At 39.6% G+C, this 17,497-nt stretch overlaps 1 pseudogene; it reads right to left on the reverse strand.

Moving 5' to 3' along the window:
• The window catches only part of LOC137291199 (multiple epidermal growth factor-like domains protein 6), an 88,971-nt pseudogene that overhangs the window by 22,127 nt on the left and 49,347 nt on the right, over positions 1 to 17,497 (reverse strand).

Genomic DNA, 17,497 nt, shown 5'->3' on the forward strand with positions numbered 1-17,497 from the left:
TTTAAACAATCAGTTGGTTCAGCTTTTTCATCATACGTGTCAAGTTAGATTAGTTTGGCTGCCAGTATATAGTATGACTAGGCATTGCAATGCGTCTGTTTGAAGGAAAGTTTCATGAACATAAGGAAATCCTACAAATGGGTTATGAAGCAAATAGGAATCAAGGAGGACACCGACTTCTTTTCACAAATGTTTGTCCTGTTGTATGTTAGTTAACAGACAAAATCACGATTTGTGGGTAAGACACTGTGAGGAGAAAATGACGAATTGTGGGTGAGGCAGAGAAATGACGTCAAGGTCCTTGATTTCCTGAGAGTCCCTCTAATCTGAAGCTGTAATTTTAGGCTGTTGGATACGTATCAGCAAATGGATGGGGTTGCAATGACACACAGGCAAGGGACATACATCAACAAGATCGCCTTATGACACTTATATTTCACTACCCCGTAAATTAAATCCTGCTCCTGTTACCAATAGGTGCTACAATAGTAGAAGAGGGGGTTTCAACATGTATTTGAAAACCTGCTCTATGCATTCGAAAACGATGTGAACTTGGGGAAGGCTTGGAAAATGCACAATCTTAACCGACAAATGAATATTTGGCCTCTGATTCACTAATGAAAGAACATAGTGTTGGCAACGTGACTCTAATGGTGTGCCTGTACAACTATACAATGGCCTCATTTGTACATTCACAAATGATGTATATCCTGTTGTTTCGGTTTTGAATTAAAGAAAGGAGAGAAAACCATTCTACTAGAAGCACGCAGTCACTGAATTTGATTTCGAACCCTTTACATATTCAAAGAGTAAATACGATAATGGAACGAGACTTTCTGGACTTGTTCAAATGTCTTTTCATGACACCCTTATACCATATCATTGTTGTACGGGAAAGGTATGGAGTTGAAAGAATTACCTTGTCTACAGTCTACTCCACGATATCCTGCTGCGCATCCTCCGACACACTGGCCTTGTATCACATCACACCTGGAGTCATTCTTGCAGTGACGTGCAGTACAAGACTGTTCACAGTTCAATCCATAATGCCCAGAGTCGCAGGCTAGAAGATACAGAGAGAAATAACACCCTCTTTCAATACTTGTGTCATTATTCCAGCAACATATTCAGAAAGAGTCGGATGTACAGTAAGGTAGTATATATCACGATTAATAAAGTGAAGTAAAAATTGAGGCAAGTACCTTTATCTTTGTTTAAACAATCAGTTGGTTCAGCTTTTTCATCATACGTGTCAAGTTAGATTAGTTTGGCTGCCAGTATATAGTATGACTAGGCATTGCAATGCGTCTGTTTCAAGGTACAGCTGCATTAACAATATGGAAATCCTACAAATGAGTGTCAAGATATAGTATGATTAGACAATACAATATTGCATGATCCAATGGAATGCTGTACTCAGAATAACTAAGTCCTACTTTTGAAGTAAACACGAATACCGTTCGAATTAGAGACAAATTTTCATAAATGTTGGATCTTAATGCACAGTCAAAAATATGGACCTTGAATAAGATAGATAGCACCGTCAAGGTACAGCTGCATTAACAATATGGAAATCCTACAAATGACTTATGAAGCAAGCAGGAATAAAGGAGGACACCGACACATTTTCACAAATGTTTCCGTTGTATGTTAGTTAACAGACAAAATCAAGACTTGCGGGTAAGACAGTGTGAGGAGAAAATGACGAATTGTGGGTGAGGCAGAGAAATGACGTCAAGATCCTTCATTTCCTGAGAGTCCCTCTAATCGGAACCTGAAATTTTAGGCTGTTGGATACGTATCAGCAAATGGATGGGGTTGAAATGACACATAGGCAAAGCAGACACTTCAACAAGATCGCCTTATGACACTTATATTTCACTATCCAGTAGATTAAAACCTGCCCCTGTTACCAATACAGACTACACTAATAGAAGAGGGGGTTTCAACATGTAATTGAAAACCTGCTCTATGCATTCGAAAACGATGTGAACTTGGGGAAGGCTTGGAAAATGCACAATCTTTACCGACAAATGAATATTTGGCCTCTGATTCACTAATGAATCAGAGAACATAGTGTTGGCAACGTGCCTCAAGTGGTGTGCCTGTACAATTATACAATGGCCTCGTTTGTACATTCACAAATGATGTATATCCTGTAGCTTTCGTTTTGAATGAAAGAAATTTTAAAGGAGGGAAAACCATTCTACTAGACGCACGCAGTCACTAAATTTGATTTTTAACTCTTTACATGTTCAAAGAGTAAATACGATAATGGAACGAGACTTTCTGGACTTGTTCAAATGTCTTTTCATGACACCCTTATACCATATCATTGTTGTACGGGAAAAATATGGTGTTGAAAGAATTACCTTGTCTACAGTCTGCTCCACGATATCCTGCTGCGCATCCTCCGACACACTGGCCTTGTATCACATCACACCTGGAGTCATTCTTGCAGTGACGTGCAGTACAAGACTGTTCACAGTTCAATCCATAATGCCCAGAGTCGCAGGCTAGAAGATACAGAGAGAAAAAACACCCTCTTTCAATACTTGTTTCATTATTCCAGCAACATATTCAGAAAGAGTCGGATGTACAGTAAGGTAGTATATATCACGATTAATAAAGTGAAGTAAAAATTGAGGCAAGTACCTTTATCTTTGTTTAAACAATCAGTTGGTTCAGCTTTTTCATCATACGTGTCAAGTTAGATTAGTTTGGCTGCCAGTATATAGTATGACTAGGCATTGCAATGCGTCTGTTTGAAGGAAAGTTTCATGAACATAAGGAAATCCTACAAATGGGTTATGAAGCAAATAGGAATCAAGGAGGACACCGACTTCTTTTCACAAATGTTTGTCCTGTTGTATGTTAGTTAACCGACAAAATCACGATTTGTGGGTAAGACACTGTGAGGAGAAAATGACGAATTGTGGGTGAGGCAGAGAAATGACGTCAAGGTCCTTGATTTCCTGAGAGTCCCTCTAATCTGAAGCTGTAATTTTAGGCTGTTGGATACGTATCAGCAAATGGATGGGGTTGCAATGACACACAGGCAAGGGACATACATCAACAAGATCGCCTTATGACACTTATATTTCACTACCCCGTAAATTAAATCCTGCTCCTGTTACCAATAGGTGCTACAATAGTAGAAGAGGGGGTTTCAACATGTATTTGAAAACCTGCTCTATGCATTCGAAAACGATGTGAACTTGGGGAAGGCTTGGAAAATGCACAATCTTAACCGACAAATGAATATTTGGCCTCTGATTCACTAATGAAAGAACATAGTGTTGGCAACGTGACTCTAATGGTGTGCCTGTACAACTATACAATGGCCTCATTTGTACATTCACAAATGATGTATATCCTGTTGTTTCGGTTTTGAATTAAAGAAAGGAGAGAAAACCATTCTACTAGAAGCACGCAGTCACTGAATTTGATTTCGAACCCTTTACATATTCAAAGAGTAAATACGATAATGGAACGAGACTTTCTGGACTTGTTCAAATGTCTTTTCATGACACCCTTATACCATATCATTGTTGTACGGGAAAGGTATGGAGTTGAAAGAATTACCTTGTCTACAGTCTACTCCACGATATCCTGCTGCGCATCCTCCGACACACTGGCCTTGTATCACATCACACCTGGAGTCATTCTTGCAGTGACGTGCAGTACAAGACTGTTCACAGTTCAATCCATAATGCCCAGAGTCGCAGGCTAGAAGATACAGAGAGAAATAACACCCTCTTTCAATACTTGTGTCATTATTCCAGCAACATATTCAGAAAGAGTCGGATGTACAGTAAGGTAGTATATATCACGATTAATAAAGTGAAGTAAAAATTGAGGCAAGTACCTTTATCTTTGTTTAAACAATCAGTTGGTTCAGCTTTTTCATCATACGTGTCAAGTTAGATTAGTTTGGCTGCCAGTATATAGTATGACTAGGCATTGCAATGCGTCTGTTTCAAGGTACAGCTGCATTAACAATATGGAAATCCTACAAATGAGTGTCAAGATATAGTATGATTAGACAATACAATATTGCATGATCCAATGGAATGCTGTACTCAGAATAACTAAGTCCTACTTTTGAAGTAAACACGAATACCGTTCGAATTAGAGACAAATTTTCATAAATGTTGGATCTTAATGCACAGTCAAAAATATGGACCTTGAATAAGATAGATAGCACCGTCAAGGTACAGCTGCATTAACAATATGGAAATCCTACAAATGACTTATGAAGCAAGCAGGAATAAAGGAGGACACCGACACATTTTCACAAATGTTTCCGTTGTATGTTAGTTAACAGACAAAATCAAGACTTGCGGGTAAGACAGTGTGAGGAGAAAATGACGAATTGTGGGTGAGGCAGAGAAATGACGTCAAGATCCTTCATTTCCTGAGAGTCCCTCTAATCGGAACCTGAAATTTTAGGCTGTTGGATACGTATCAGCAAATGGATGGGGTTGAAATGACACATAGGCAAAGCAGACACTTCAACAAGATCGCCTTATGACACTTATATTTCACTATCCAGTAGATTAAAACCTGCCCCTGTTACCAATACAGACTACACTAATAGAAGAGGGGGTTTCAACATGTAATTGAAAACCTGCTCTATGCATTCGAAAACGATGTGAACTTGGGGAAGGCTTGGAAAATGCACAATCTTTACCGACAAATGAATATTTGGCCTCTGATTCACTAATGAATCAGAGAACATAGTGTTGGCAACGTGCCTCAAGTGGTGTGCCTGTACAATTATACAATGGCCTCGTTTGTACATTCACAAATGATGTATATCCTGTAGCTTTCGTTTTGAATGAAAGAAATTTTAAAGGAGGGAAAACCATTCTACTAGACGCACGCAGTCACTAAATTTGATTTTTAACTCTTTACATGTTCAAAGAGTAAATACGATAATGGAACGAGACTTTCTGGACTTGTTCAAATGTCTTTTCATGACACCCTTATACCATATCATTGTTGTACGGGAAAAATATGGTGTTGAAAGAATTACCTTGTCTACAGTCTGCTCCACGATATCCTGCTGCGCATCCTCCGACACACTGGCCTTGTATCACATCACACCTGGAGTCATTCTTGCAGTGACGTGCAGTACAAGACTGTTCACAGTTCAATCCATAATGCCCAGAGTCGCAGGCTAGAAGATACAGAGAGAAAAAACACCCTCTTTCAATACTTGTTTCATTATTCCAGCAACATATTCAGAAAGAGTCGGATGTACAGTAAGGTAGTATATATCACGATTAATAAAGTGAAGTAAAAATTGAGGCAAGTACCTTTATCTTTGTTTAAACAATCAGTTGGTTCAGCTTTTTCATCATACGTGTCAAGTTAGATTAGTTTGGCTGCCAGTATATAGTATGACTAGGCATTGCAATGCGTCTGTTTGAAGGAAAGTTTCATGAACATAAGGAAATCCTACAAATGGGTTATGAAGCAAATAGGAATCAAGGAGGACACCGACTTCTTTTCACAAATGTTTGTCCTGTTGTATGTTAGTTAACCGACAAAATCACGATTTGTGGGTAAGACACTGTGAGGAGAAAATGACGAATTGTGGGTGAGGCAGAGAAATGACGTCAAGGTCCTTGATTTCCTGAGAGTCCCTCTAATCTGAAGCTGTAATTTTAGGCTGTTGGATACGTATCAGCAAATGGATGGGGTTGCAATGACACACAGGCAAGGGACATACATCAACAAGATCGCCTTATGACACTTATATTTCACTACCCCGTAAATTAAATCCTGCTCCTGTTACCAATAGGTGCTACAATAGTAGAAGAGGGGGTTTCAACATGTATTTGAAAACCTGCTCTATGCATTCGAAAACGATGTGAACTTGGGGAAGGCTTGGAAAATGCACAATCTTAACCGACAAATGAATATTTGGCCTCTGATTCACTAATGAAAGAACATAGTGTTGGCAACGTGACTCTAATGGTGTGCCTGTACAACTATACAATGGCCTCATTTGTACATTCACAAATGATGTATATCCTGTTGTTTCGGTTTTGAATTAAAGAAAGGAGAGAAAACCATTCTACTAGAAGCACGCAGTCACTGAATTTGATTTCGAACCCTTTACATATTCAAAGAGTAAATACGATAATGGAACGAGACTTTCTGGACTTGTTCAAATGTCTTTTCATGACACCCTTATACCATATCATTGTTGTACGGGAAAGGTATGGAGTTGAAAGAATTACCTTGTCTACAGTCTACTCCACGATATCCTGCTGCGCATCCTCCGACACACTGGCCTTGTATCACATCACACCTGGAGTCATTCTTGCAGTGACGTGCAGTACAAGACTGTTCACAGTTCAATCCATAATGCCCAGAGTCGCAGGCTAGAAGATACAGAGAGAAATAACACCCTCTTTCAATACTTGTGTCATTATTCCAGCAACATATTCAGAAAGAGTCGGATGTACAGTAAGGTAGTATATATCACGATTAATAAAGTGAAGTAAAAATTGAGGCAAGTACCTTTATCTTTGTTTAAACAATCAGTTGGTTCAGCTTTTTCATCATACGTGTCAAGTTAGATTAGTTTGGCTGCCAGTATATAGTATGACTAGGCATTGCAATGCGTCTGTTTCAAGGTACAGCTGCATTAACAATATGGAAATCCTACAAATGAGTGTCAAGATATAGTATGATTAGACAATACAATATTGCATGATCCAATGGAATGCTGTACTCAGAATAACTAAGTCCTACTTTTGAAGTAAACACGAATACCGTTCGAATTAGAGACAAATTTTCATAAATGTTGGATCTTAATGCACAGTCAAAAATATGGACCTTGAATAAGATAGATAGCACCGTCAAGGTACAGCTGCATTAACAATATGGAAATCCTACAAATGACTTATGAAGCAAGCAGGAATAAAGGAGGACACCGACACATTTTCACAAATGTTTCCGTTGTATGTTAGTTAACAGACAAAATCAAGACTTGCGGGTAAGACAGTGTGAGGAGAAAATGACGAATTGTGGGTGAGGCAGAGAAATGACGTCAAGATCCTTCATTTCCTGAGAGTCCCTCTAATCGGAACCTGAAATTTTAGGCTGTTGGATACGTATCAGCAAATGGATGGGGTTGAAATGACACATAGGCAAAGCAGACACTTCAACAAGATCGCCTTATGACACTTATATTTCACTATCCAGTAGATTAAAACCTGCCCCTGTTACCAATACAGACTACACTAATAGAAGAGGGGGTTTCAACATGTAATTGAAAACCTGCTCTATGCATTCGAAAACGATGTGAACTTGGGGAAGGCTTGGAAAATGCACAATCTTTACCGACAAATGAATATTTGGCCTCTGATTCACTAATGAATCAGAGAACATAGTGTTGGCAACGTGCCTCAAGTGGTGTGCCTGTACAATTATACAATGGCCTCGTTTGTACATTCACAAATGATGTATATCCTGTAGCTTTCGTTTTGAATGAAAGAAATTTTAAAGGAGGGAAAACCATTCTACTAGACGCACGCAGTCACTAAATTTGATTTTTAACTCTTTACATGTTCAAAGAGTAAATACGATAATGGAACGAGACTTTCTGGACTTGTTCAAATGTCTTTTCATGACACCCTTATACCATATCATTGTTGTACGGGAAAAATATGGTGTTGAAAGAATTACCTTGTCTACAGTCTGCTCCACGATATCCTGCTGCGCATCCTCCGACACACTGGCCTTGTATCACATCACACCTGGAGTCATTCTTGCAGTGACGTGCAGTACAAGACTGTTCACAGTTCAATCCATAATGCCCAGAGTCGCAGGCTAGAAGATACAGAGAGAAAAAACACCCTCTTTCAATACTTGTTTCATTATTCCAGCAACATATTCAGAAAGAGTCGGATGTACAGTAAGGTAGTATATATCACGATTAATAAAGTGAAGTAAAAATTGAGGCAAGTACCTTTATCTTTGTTTAAACAATCAGTTGGTTCAGCTTTTTCATCATACGTGTCAAGTTAGATTAGTTTGGCTGCCAGTATATAGTATGACTAGGCATTGCAATGCGTCTGTTTGAAGGAAAGTTTCATGAACATAAGGAAATCCTACAAATGGGTTATGAAGCAAATAGGAATCAAGGAGGACACCGACTTCTTTTCACAAATGTTTGTCCTGTTGTATGTTAGTTAACCGACAAAATCACGATTTGTGGGTAAGACACTGTGAGGAGAAAATGACGAATTGTGGGTGAGGCAGAGAAATGACGTCAAGGTCCTTCATTTCCTGAGAGTCCCTCTAATCTGAAGCTGTAATTTTAGGCTGTTGGATACGTATCAGCAAATGGATGGGGTTGCAATGACACACAGGCAAGGGACATACATCAACAAGATCGCCTTATGACACTTATATTTCACTACCCCGTAAATTAAATCCTGCTCCTGTTACCAATAGGTGCTACAATAGTAGAAGAGGGGGTTTCAACATGTATTTGAAAACCTGCTCTATGCATTCGAAAACGATGTGAACTTGGGGAAGGCTTGGAAAATGCACAATCTTAACCGACAAATGAATATTTGGCCTCTGATTCACTAATGAAAGAACATAGTGTTGGCAACGTGACTCTAATGGTGTGCCTGTACAACTATACAATGGCCTCATTTGTACATTCACAAATGATGTATATCCTGTTGTTTCGGTTTTGAATTAAAGAAAGGAGAGAAAACCATTCTACTAGAAGCACGCAGTCACTGAATTTGATTTCGAACCCTTTACATATTCAAAGAGTAAATACGATAATGGAACGAGACTTTCTGGACTTGTTCAAATGTCTTTTCATGACACCCTTATACCATATCATTGTTGTACGGGAAAGGTATGGAGTTGAAAGAATTACCTTGTCTACAGTCTACTCCACGATATCCTGCTGCGCATCCTCCGACACACTGGCCTTGTATCACATCACACCTGGAGTCATTCTTGCAGTGACGTGCAGTACAAGACTGTTCACAGTTCAATCCATAATGCCCAGAGTCGCAGGCTAGAAGATACAGAGAGAAATAACACCCTCTTTCAATACTTGTGTCATTATTCCAGCAACATATTCAGAAAGAGTCGGATGTACAGTAAGGTAGTATATATCACGATTAATAAAGTGAAGTAAAAATTGAGGCAAGTACCTTTATCTTTGTTTAAACAATCAGTTGGTTCAGCTTTTTCATCATACGTGTCAAGTTAGATTAGTTTGGCTGCCAGTATATAGTATGACTAGGCATTGCAATGCGTCTGTTTCAAGGTACAGCTGCATTAACAATATGGAAATCCTACAAATGAGTGTCAAGATATAGTATGATTAGACAATACAATATTGCATGATCCAATGGAATGCTGTACTCAGAATAACTAAGTCCTACTTTTGAAGTAAACACGAATACCGTTCGAATTAGAGACAAATTTTCATAAATGTTGGATCTTAATGCACAGTCAAAAATATGGACCTTGAATAAGATAGATAGCACCGTCAAGGTACAGCTGCATTAACAATATGGAAATCCTACAAATGACTTATGAAGCAAGCAGGAATAAAGGAGGACACCGACACATTTTCACAAATGTTTCCGTTGTATGTTAGTTAACAGACAAAATCAAGACTTGCGGGTAAGACAGTGTGAGGAGAAAATGACGAATTGTGGGTGAGGCAGAGAAATGACGTCAAGATCCTTCATTTCCTGAGAGTCCCTCTAATCGGAACCTGAAATTTTAGGCTGTTGGATACGTATCAGCAAATGGATGGGGTTGAAATGACACATAGGCAAAGCAGACACTTCAACAAGATCGCCTTATGACACTTATATTTCACTATCCAGTAGATTAAAACCTGCCCCTGTTACCAATACAGACTACACTAATAGAAGAGGGGGTTTCAACATGTAATTGAAAACCTGCTCTATGCATTCGAAAACGATGTGAACTTGGGGAAGGCTTGGAAAATGCACAATCTTTACCGACAAATGAATATTTGGCCTCTGATTCACTAATGAATCAGAGAACATAGTGTTGGCAACGTGCCTCAAGTGGTGTGCCTGTACAATTATACAATGGCCTCGTTTGTACATTCACAAATGATGTATATCCTGTAGCTTTCGTTTTGAATGAAAGAAATTTTAAAGGAGGGAAAACCATTCTGCTAGACGCACGCAGTCACTAAATTTGATTTTTGACTCTTTACATGTTCAAAGAGTAAATACGATAATGGAACGAGACTTTCTGGACTTGTTCAAATGTCTCTTCATGACACCCTTATACCATATCATTGTTGTACGGGAAAAATATGGTGTTGAAAGAATTACCTTGTCTACAGTCTGCTCCACGATATCCTGCTGCGCATCCTCCGACACACTGGCCTTGTATCACATCACACTTGGAGTCATTCTTGCAGTGACGTGCAGCACAAGACTGTTCACAGTTCAATCCATAATGCCCAGAGTCGCAGGCTAGAAGATACAGAGAGAAAAAACACCCTCTTTCAATACTTGTTTCATTATTCCAGCAACATATTCAGAAAGAGTCGGATGTACAGTAAGGTAGTATATATCACGATTAATAAAGTGAAGTAAAAATTGAGGCAAGTACCTTTATCTTTGTTTAAACAATCAGTTGGTTCAGCTTTTTCATCATACGTGTCAAGTTAGATTAGTTTGGCTGCCAGTATATAGTATGACTAGGCATTGCAATGCGTCTGTTTGAAGGAAAGTTTCATGAACATAAGGAAATCCTACAAATGGGTTATGAAGCAAATAGGAATCAAGGAGGACACCGACTTCTTTTCACAAATGTTTGTCCTGTTGTATGTTAGTTAACAGACAAAATCACGATTTGTGGGTAAGACACTGTGAGGAGAAAATGACGAATTGTGGGTGAGGCAGAGAAATGACGTCAAGGTCCTTCATTTCCTGAGAGTCCCTCTAATCTGAAGCTGTAATTTTAGGCTGTTGGATACGTATCAGCAAATGGATGGGGTTGCAATGACACACAGGCAAGGGACATACATCAACAAGATCGCCTTATGACACTTATATTTCACTACCCCGTAAATTAAATCCTGCTCCTGTTACCAATAGGTGCTACAATAGTAGAAGAGGGGGTTTCAACATGTAATTGAAAACCTGCTCTATGCATTCGAAAACGATGTGAACTTGGGGAAGGCTTGGAAAATGCACAATCTTTACCGACAAATGAATATTTGGCCTCTGATTCACTAATGAATCAGAGAACATAGTGTTGGCAACGTGCCTCAAGTGGTGTGCCTGTACAATTATACAATGGCCTCGTTTGTACATTCACAAATGATGTATATCCTGTAGCTTTCGTTTTGAATGAAAGAAATTTTAAAGGAGGGAAAACCATTCTGCTAGACGCACGCAGTCACTAAATTTGATTTTTAACTCTTTACATGTTCAAAGAGTAAATACGATAATGGAACGAGACTTTCTGGACTTGTTCAAATGTCTCTTCATGACACCCTTATACCATATCATTGTTGTACGGGAAAAATATGGTGTTGAAAGAATTACCTTGTCTACAGTCTGCTCCACGATATCCTGCTGCGCATCCTCCGACACACTGGCCTTGTATCACATCACACCTGGAGTCATTCTTGCAGTGACGTGCAGTACAAGACTGTTCACAGTTCAATCCATAATGCCCAGAGTCGCAGGCTAGAAGATACAGAGAGAAATAACACCCTCTTTCAATACTTGTGTCATTATTCCAGCAACATATTCAGAAAGAGTCGGATGTATAGTAAGGTAGTATATATCACGATTAATTAAGTGAAGTAAAAATTGAGGCAAGTACCTTTATCTTTGTTTAAACAATCAGTTGGTTCAGCTTTTTCATCATACGTGTCAAGTTAGATTAGTTTGGCTGCCAGTATATAGTATGACTAGGCATTGCAATGCGTCTGTTTCAAGGTACAGCTGCATTAACAATATGGAAATCCTACAAATGAGTGTCAAGATATAGTATGATTAGACATTACAATATTGCATGATCCAATGGAATGCTGTACTCAGAATAACTAAGTCCTACTTTTGAAGTAAACACGAATACCGTTCGAATTAGAGACAAATTTTCATAAATGTTGGATCTTAATGCACAGTCAAAAATATGGACCTTGAATAAGATAGATAGCACCGTCAAGGTACAGCTGCATTAACAATATGGAAATCCTACAAATGACTTATGAAGCAAGCAGGAATAAAGGAGGACACCGACACATTTTCACAAATGTTTCCGTTGTATGTTAGTTAACAGACAAAATCAAGACTTGCGGGTAAGACAGTGTGAGGAGAAAATGACGAATTGTGGGTGAGGCAGAGAAATGACGTCAAGATCCTTCATTTCCTGAGAGTCCCTCTAATCGGAACCTGAAATTTTAGGCTGTTGGATACGTATCAGCAAATGGATGGGGTTGAAATGACACATAGGCAAAGCAGACACTTCAACAAGATCGCCTTATGACACTTATATTTCACTATCCAGTAGATTAAAACCTGCCCCTGTTACCAATACAGACTACACTAATAGAAGAGGGGGTTTCAACATGTAATTGAAAACCTGCTCTATGCATTCGAAAACGATGTGAACTTGGGGAAGGCTTGGAAAATGCACAATCTTTACCGACAAATGAATATTTGGCCTCTGATTCACTAATGAATCAGAGAACATAGTGTTGGCAACGTGCCTCAAGTGGTGTGCCTGTACAATTATACAATGGCCTCGTTTGTACATTCACAAATGATGTATATCCTGTAGCTTTCGTTTTGAATGAAAGAAATTTTAAAGGAGGGAAAACCATTCTGCTAGACGCACGCAGTCACTAAATTTGATTTTTAACTCTTTACATGTTCAAAGAGTAAATACGATAATGGAACGAGACTTTCTGGACTTGTTCAAATGTCTCTTCATGACACCCTTATACCATATCATTGTTGTACGGGAAAAATATGGTGTTGAAAGAATTACCTTGTCTACAGTCTGCTCCACGATATCCTGCTGCGCATCCTCCGACACACTGGCCTTGTATCACATCACACCTGGAGTCATTCTTGCAGTGACGTGCAGTACAAGACTGTTCACAGTTCAATCCATAATGCCCAGAGTCGCAGGCTAGAAGATACAGAGAGAAATAACACCCTCTTTCAATACTTGTTTCATTATTCCAGCAACATATTCAGAAAGAGTCGGATGTACAGTAAGGTAGTATATATCACGATTAATAAAGTGAAGTAAAAATTGAGGCAAGTACCTTTATCTTTGTTTAAACAATCAGTTGGTTCAGCTTTTCCATCATACGTGTCAAGTTAGATTAGTTTGACTGCCAATATATAGTATGACTAGGCATTGCAATGCGTCTGTTTCAAGGTATAGCTGCATTAACAACAAGGATCCTACAAGTGAAGCAAGCAGGAATAAGGGAGGACACAGAGACATTTTCCCAAATAGTTAAAATTTGTCTTGTATCTTAGTTAACCGACAAAATGAAGATTTGCGGGTACGACACTGTGAGGAGAAAATGAAGACTTGTGGGTGAGGCAGAGTAATGTCGTCAAGATCCTTCATTCTCCGAAAGTTCCTTGACAGTGGAACCTGTAATCTGAGGTACAGAGTACAGAGAGAATACCACGTGCTTTTAATACGGCTTTCGTCGTGCTAGGAACGTATTGAGAATCAGTGTGACGGGAAAGGAAAACCTGAAGTTACTCATGATTTATGAAGTGAAGTAAATTTTCAGTTTGAGGGGGCTCTGGGTGATATGAGAGGGAGAGAACTTTCAGTTTGGTCATTCTCGGCTGCCGTGAACTTCGGTTATTTTTTTATCATGAACAGCCCCAGGGGATCAACAGACGCCATTTGAAAAGTTGGATCAACCACAAATTAGGAAGGCAGTTAATGAGAAGGTCCGAACGATGAATTCTATAAAATGAAATGAAAACCGATTGCCATTGTCAATGGAAAAGAAAAGGGATCAAATTCAGTTTCAAAGCACTGAACAATTACGTTTTGCTGTATGGTGACATTGGAACTGATTAGTCAATACATTTTGAGGTTCAAGACAAGAAACATGCATATAACAGACCTGCCAACTCTCGCGCCTTTAGCTTGAGATTCACGATTTTTAAGCATTTGTCACACTCTCCCGGCAGACATTGATAATCTCACACGTTTTAAAAAAAGTAACGTAAATTAATCAAAGCCACTTTTTCACTCATTTTTCGTTTATCAATTCCACTTTTGGGGTGTTAAAAACACCACTTTTCTTCAGTTTTAGGGCCCCAAATCAAAGTCAAACAAGACGTGTTGAAAGCATGATTTGTACGAAAAGTGAAAAAGGTCCCATGGAAGCCGGTTCAAGTGATCGAATAGTTGTTTTTTATCATAGATTCTAGACAAATTAAGCTGTTCATTCTCCAACGGAAAATGTATACTCTTAAGCAGTGTATAGCAGAACTTTTGTCTTCGTTGCTAGTTCAGGTGAACAGCTTAGCTTCGGTTCTCCGACAAGCAGTTGATTTGATGATGCTTGTTGGTACTCTGTCTCAACTAATGACTAGTCAGACACTCCAGGCTACTTTGTGGAAAGACAGCGATTTTAATAGAGATCAGTTACACTTTGGGGCTGCACATAATAATGGACACAGTGAATGCACTCTATGCTATGGAAAGTTTCTTATATGGGCGGTTCACAGTGATGCCAGTAATTCCAGTTTCGGTGGTTTTGACGGGCATTGTGTAGAAGTGGGCCATATCACACAGCTTCAGCAATAGAAGTTCTACGTGGAGAGACCTGGTGGCTATCTTTCCACTTCTGAAAAGTGTCATTTCCATTTTGGAATCGCATAATGTGAAATGGTTTACTGACACTCAAAATGTAGTGTCGACTGTGTTGAAAGGTAGCATGAGAGCCAATAGTCAAGATTGACATGCAATGGATACCAAGGTTAGAAAATGAGCGTGCTGATTATCTGAGTAAGATGGTAGATGGCGATGATTGGGGTATCCGGCATTATGTCTTTCCTAACCTCACTGCCATGGGTCCATTTGACTTTGACAGATTTGCGGCCTAGGTTGTGAGATTTGACTCCAGATTTTGGAATCCGGGAAGTGACAGAGTGCATGTTTTATCTGTGTCTTGAGGTTTAGCCTAGAACTAGATAGTACCTACTGTATGCCAGCTTCTGGGCTGTATTGTACCCCAAGAAGGTATTCATACCTCAAGTTGAAGACTGGAATGTATTTTCACACTTTTCAGGAAGCATATGTTCCAAGTTTGGCGGGTTGTTTGGAGTGAACCATTTAACTTCAACACGATGGCTCATAAGAAGTGTTTCAGAGCATGTGCCTTTCTCGTGAGTTAACTCAACAAAAATTGAAGTATGATTATGGTTTTAAGGCATGGAAGAAATGGGCTTTGCCCCATGGTATGTCAACGGATATGTCCTTATCATCTTATCACTGTTCTCTATATGTGTTGGTTGTGCAAAGACCATTTCTGGCGTATATTCAATGGTCTGTGAGGACAGTCGACCTCTAAACATCTCAACCCTAGTTCGCGTAGCCGGCAGAAATCTGTCACGTAGGTGACGTAGGACGATTTGGTGGTCTTCTGCTCGTGACGTAACACGTGGACGACCTGACCTTGGGCCATCAGAAGTGTTGACAGTTTCTTGTCGACGACCTCGCAAGTCATACACAGTACGGCGACTGTATCCCATTGCTCTTGCGACGTCAATAACTGATCTTCCCTCTTGCAACATGCCCATTGCACGTTATGTCCTACCCCGCGGGCCATGTGAACAAAGGATGACGCGAGATTTCATTTCATTTTAAAACTGTCCTGTCAGGTTATAGAGAACTATCGAAGAAATCATGCCTTGTGATAGTGTTACGACTGTGTTTCTCCCCACATTGAAGCCCCGATTGAGGCCACGTAAACGGAACCTTGACTCGCCAATGAACCTGCTGCCACTGACGTATAAGTCAGTCCTGTCTCTGTTAATAACAGTAAAGGGGAGTCCTACCATGCTGTAGGAAAGTCGTATCCCACTTGCAGCATGTTACTATTGCTTCAGATCTAGTGAAGTACAACAACTCTATTACTATGCACCCCCACCAGGAACAAGGTTTCCTAACATTGCTGCGTTTTAGGGATTTCAACCTATTCCAAAGAATAATAATTATGTTAAAAAATATGTTCTCAAAAATGAGATTATATATCAAACCTATGATTTCGTGAAGAATCCTATCATGATTTAGTGTACGCGTGTCTGAACTTCTATGTAACCTCGTTGCCATACCCCTGTTGGAATTTTGAAATAAATATGCTAAAGCTATTAAAAGATTATCGAAACGTGAGACTAAAATATCCCCAGTGAAGTGAAATGAAAGCATGATGTTCATACATTGTATACATATAAACCGTTTGGATACTGGGAGCTATTTATCACTACTTTATGTTGTGGTTGATAAATTGCGGGGACAAATGAGTGAGTGAGTTTAGTTTTACGCCGCACTCAGCAATATTCCAGCTATATGGCGGCGGTCTGTAAATAATCGAGTCTGGACCAGACAATCCAGTGATCAACAACATGAGCATCGATCTGCGCAATTGGGAACCGATGACATGCGTCAACCAAGTCAGCGAGCCTGACCACCCGATCCCGTTAGTCGCCTCTTACGACAAGCTGAGTCGCCTTTTATGGCAAGCATGGGTTGCTGAAGGCCTATTCTACCCCGGGACCTTCACGGGTCTGCGGGGACAAAAGATATAAGCAATCCGCTTTGAACCAGCAAAATATAATTCAGGCAAATCCAAGAGTTTTGAATAATGTATATTGTATACTGACGGGGCAGAATTTGAGTCAGATTTAGATACTGAGGTTTGGTGTTCGTTGATTCGGGTTTTGAGGGTTCTTCATGTTTCTTCAATGTAGGTTTGTCCACAATAGCATGGGACGTGATAAAATGTTGCGAGTGATTGTTGTTTCTGGCTGGTAGGTGGTTTGCCACTCGCCTGATTTTTTGGAGTCTAAATGCGTCTCAAAGAAGATACCATAGTCTGTGTCACTAACCTTTCTGTCAACAACATATGGACCTTGATATTTACCTCTCAGTGGCTGACCAGGAATGGAAAATAAACTAACTCTTTCAAAGCTCAAAGGGGCTAAGCCAGGTTTTCTCTGTCTCAGAACAATAAGTCTTCGTCATATTCTTGAGTTTCATGAAAGCTCTGTGTATCTCTGAATGATAAGCACTAGATCTTGCTTAATACCCAAATGGAACATACCTTGTTGTAACCCCTTAGGTATAACGTTGTAGCGCAGGATTACACTGAACATTTGGCAAACCAACTAAAGTGATAAACGTGACACTTGCAGGAGCAACAATCCTGGAATTGCTTCAGGACATCTGGTAG

This window comes from Haliotis asinina, chromosome 7 (genome assembly GCF_037392515.1).
Source record: "Haliotis asinina isolate JCU_RB_2024 chromosome 7, JCU_Hal_asi_v2, whole genome shotgun sequence".
Classification (NCBI taxonomy): domain Eukaryota; kingdom Metazoa; phylum Mollusca; class Gastropoda; order Lepetellida; family Haliotidae; genus Haliotis; species Haliotis asinina.